General features: G+C 37.0%; 1 pseudogene; it reads left to right on the top strand.

The window, feature by feature from the left end:
- The first annotated feature begins 1809 nt into the window (after nucleotides 1-1809).
- On the top strand, nucleotides 1810-3805 carry LOC122358626 (annotated as a pseudogene).
- Nucleotides 3806-4733: the final 928 nt, after the last annotated feature.

The following is a 4733-nucleotide window of genomic DNA, read 5'->3' on the forward strand; positions in this document are numbered from 1 at the left end:
GAAGTGCGTCTTGCAGAAAAACACTGTACATCGATCTATTTCTCTCTTGTTTAGGTTCTGTGACGGACTTCGCAGGAGCACTGGGTTGCCCAAGCACTGGGTCCCACAAAAAAAAAAAAAAAAAGCTAGAGGCCTATTTAATAAAAAGCTCCAAACTGGTATATCTTGGAAACTAACTGAACACATGTGATCCTGGACTTACCGGGTCTGGTGGCAGTCTGAGAACGAGGTAAACTTTCTGCATAGGAGTAAAGAGATCCGGGCAGAACTTCTCCTCTGCTCATGGTTTCAAACGGTTAATCATCCAGCAGTACAGGCACACACTTGCTGACTTTCAAACACAAGCAATCGGCACCACGGAAAATCTGATTAAGCATCGAAGGCAGAAAACTACATGCAGCCACATGTTCTTTGCAGTAAAAATATATTTATTCCAACTTTATGTATTATTTTTTAGCATGCTTATATTATACTCAATATACAGCAAGCCGATGGGGGGCTTAAAAAGTACAGACGGCTCACTTCAGAATACTGGTGTACGCTGTGGTGCTGACCCAGCCTGTGGATAAAACCTCAAATATTATAGGGTGTTCCAGACGAAGTCCAGACCCCCCAACGCCAGGGTTCACTTAAATCCCACCAACCCTAGAACTCCTCAGCCATGGCTTTCTCTCATAGCCTCCGGGTGGGAACATTTCCTAAGGTGGAGATATGAATTCTGCTCAACTATGAGTTACATATAAACAATAAGCGCCACTGTCAGACGCGTGCAGGTTACCTTCTGGTCCCATTCTGCCATGTGTGGCGCCATCTCATTGGCAGCAAAGTCAAATGCCACTTTTGAAACTCTTTTACCTGTTCATCTGTGAGTCTCTATGGAGGCTGTGTGGGAGTTATGTGCAGAAATGTATATATTATATATTAGTCACGCATACTTCGTTTATATTGTTCATCTACTTGCGTGTTAGTGGCTACATCTTGCTGTAATGACCTACAAATCTGATAGGAGCTAATCAACAGCGCTCGATACACACCCCAAATATGATTGGCTGAGATCATTAAAAAGCCAAGCAATAGCGTTAGCATTGAATTATATGTGTTGAAACCTAAAATGTCTTATCTATCTATCTATCTATATATCTATCTATCTATTCTATCTATATATATATATATAGCATATATATATATATATATATATATATATATATATATATATATATATATATAACATTTGTTTACTCAGAAACACTGACGTTTAATGAAGCGTTGCGTTAGATTGACTCAACAATCGCACAGCTAAGTTTACTAAACAAAACAGTTATATTAAAATATCCTGTTAATGTATTATTTCAATAAATATAAATAAAAGGCTTATTTTTAAGTAATGGGACCAAACATCAAATGTGACATCCACAGACAGTGGACCATCAACAGATATTTCAAACCATAAAATTGCAGCCAAATGACATTTAAACAAATTTGAGATAACATTACAAATCTAACGTAGATTTGTAGTTACACACTTTATTAAAAAAACATAGAATTTGAAATGTGCGTTTTACTCCCAGTAATCCTAAATGACTGACTGCTCGTCGTTGTCTCTCAGGAACACTGCTGTTATTATTACGGTGTTTAACGATAAACAATTTGACTTACGATCAATGCAAGCTACTGTTCCCTCGTCTCTGTACACTATTAAATATTAAACTGCGACTTCTAGCGATGCTATATGAACCTAATCGGACACCTCTTGCGAGTGCCCCAGCAGCCGCCATGTTGATTCAGTGACGAGTTCAATCGGCACGAAGGATGATGGTAATGTAGTTCTAAACATTATCGGACTTGACCTTAAGTTAACATTATGCGAATAATTTTATGCGCAGCGTCAACGCAGTAAATGTAACTTACAAACCGTTTTGATGATTATTGGTTTAATTTGAATAAACTCACATTCTGTTGTTGGACTTTATATAAAAGCAGACGCAATCCAAAAATGATCCTCCAGACCACGCGATCTGCCAGGGCGCTGTTTTATCAAGAGGGCTTGTATAACATTTCTCAGCATTTCCAGTGAAAATGCCACCCAAGAAAGAGAACACGAAGCAGCGCCAAATCTAATAAACGTGGTAAGTAATCTGCGCCAATGTTGCGTCGTTTTTTTAAAATCACTTTAATTAATGAATCTCTGCTTGTTTTTAGCTGATGCGACGACAATCACGCCGAGGGGTCTGATGATGTTGTACAACTCAAAACTGGCAAAAGAAAAAGGTCAGCAGGAGTAAAAAGTGATGTGGAGAAAAATAAAAAATGATGATGCATGCAAAACAGCTTACAGCTACTGGCTCATGAAATCTGGAACCCGAGAGTCGGATTGAAAATGGAGTGGATGTGAAGGTAAACTCCTTTTTAGTGCCTGTGTCTACAGTTTTGTTTTGTTTTGTTTTGTTTTGTTTTGTTTGTATGTTTTCGTGGCAAAATTAAAGAAAACAAACATGCTTCTGTAAATCAAAATTATTATGATAAAATGTCAACGTTTTTTAACTTAGTATATCATAATTTTTCACCTCATTATTACTTAGTATCTTGTAGTTTTGACAACTCATGATTACTAATTACTAGAGACTGACATTTATGATCCAGTTATGATGTTCCTCATAATTATGCCTTTGTGAAACTGACTGCCATATGAGGAAAAAGTTGAACAATGCATGAGTTTTTTTTCTTTTCAAAGGTTACTAGGCGAAGAGAAAGCTAATTATCTCAGTAACTTAATTGTAAAGTGATGCTATTAAATAATAATAATAATAATAATAATAATATTAATATCTTGTTTTCTCCAACTGCAGTTTGGAATCGAGGGACCTCAAAGCCCTTCCCAATCAGACCGGATGCTGGGATGGAGTGAGAACTATCAGGTGGACTTTATTTCTGCTGATTTTCATTATTTGCCATTTATTTCTCTTGTTATCGATCGTTTATTAACAAACATATGCAGAACATTCTCTCACACCTCAGACGCTTCTCCTCAGGCACGTAATTTCATGAGAGATATGAAAGCGGGCCAGCAGGCTTTCTTTACCACAGTAACTGCAAAAGAGCCAGGTATCGCCGGCCTCATGAAGGTGAGGAGTCACTGCAGTACAAGCTTGATCACCACGTATATAACAGTGGGGATATTAACGGTAATAACTATTTTTACAGATCGTGAAGGAGGCTTATGTGGACCATACACAATTTGACAAAAGAAGACGTGCATTATGACCCTCCAGCAAAGCGGACAACCCTAAATGGAGTATGGTGCGTCTTACACAGACCGCTTATAAAGACTGCTTTGTGTTTTTGCCTTTAGAGCTGACCGCAGATGAACTCTGTACAGGTGGACGCTCAGTTCGAAAGGATGACCAAGCGCTTCATCCCTCTGACTGAGCTGAAGAAATATCACTTACGGCACAAAGCTAAAGTTGGACCCTTAAAAGATATGGCCCTCTTCACCAGAGCCAGACTATCAGTTCAGCGCCCTCACTGCAGGTCAGTTGTGTTTAATACAGTAAAATGTGTTTTTATTTTCATGTGCTGTAGTGTAGCATTGCTTAAAATGCCATTATAAATGTAAAATGCATTTGGCTAATTTAAAGTGTTAAGTATTTTAAGAAACAAATTTAAGTGCAGATATTCAGCTTTATGATTTTTGTATATATTTAATGTTAATATAATTTTATTAATTAAAATAATTGTTAGGTTATACTTCTTTTTTCCAGAGGAATTTGACTTCATCCTGAGTTTGGAGAACTAAGATCCAATATGAAAATCAGCATAAATCTCATCCCATTATGATTCACGAGTCTTTTCTTTATGTAATGCATGTTCTCGTGACTAAAATTTTAATATTTTTGTTAATAAAAAAATTTGTCTGAGCTCCTGTCTCCTTCAGAACGTTTTTGGACAAAAAAAGGCAAATCGTGTTGAATGCAGAGGTTAGTAAATTTTTATTACAACAGGGCTGATTAAATGAGCCTTTTGCAGAATTGTTCACGCTCGCATGGCTGTTAATAGTCATACCTCATCCCCTGAACAGCTAATAAAGCTATCAAACAAACATTAAGTATAATACAATGACATACGCATGGAAAAAAATTGGAAAATTCACCTTAAAAATGCAAACAAATCACAAGAAGGATTTTCTCTCTTGAGAATACTGTAACCTTGCCCCGCCGTGATTCAGCTGATTCGCATTCAGAGGAAATAAAACACTTAAGACACAGATCAAAAGAAAAAAATCAATAAAAATCTTAAATGTTAAGTTAGTTAGTAGTTCCTTTATTAGACATTTCTATGGAGGCCTTCGTTCTGTAATACCCCTAAATGACAGAATAATACTGTGCAGAGCTCTATGAAGAGTACATGAAGCGCTAGATTTAACACAAAAGATCACAGTAAATCTCATTTCGGGCTCATTGAACAGGACAAAGCACAGAAGCTAGATTCCGATTTCTCAGTGTACGTGACTTGAGCAAAATTTGAGCGTAACAAGGAGCCTTATAACTTCACGAGGCATAAATCAAACATAAAGCACGAAAACAGCCAAAAAAAAAAAAAAAAGGGAAAAGGGCTGTGCCTGGAATTTCCAAACCGTTGGTCACCTGTATAGTGGGAATGTGCAGTATTGGAAGGAGAAATAAAAATATTTTGTAGTCTATACACACAGACTGCCTATTACAAGCTTGATTTTCATT

Source organism: Puntigrus tetrazona, chromosome 15 (assembly GCF_018831695.1).
Source record: "Puntigrus tetrazona isolate hp1 chromosome 15, ASM1883169v1, whole genome shotgun sequence".
Classification (NCBI taxonomy): Eukaryota; Metazoa; Chordata; class Actinopteri; order Cypriniformes; family Cyprinidae; genus Puntigrus; species Puntigrus tetrazona.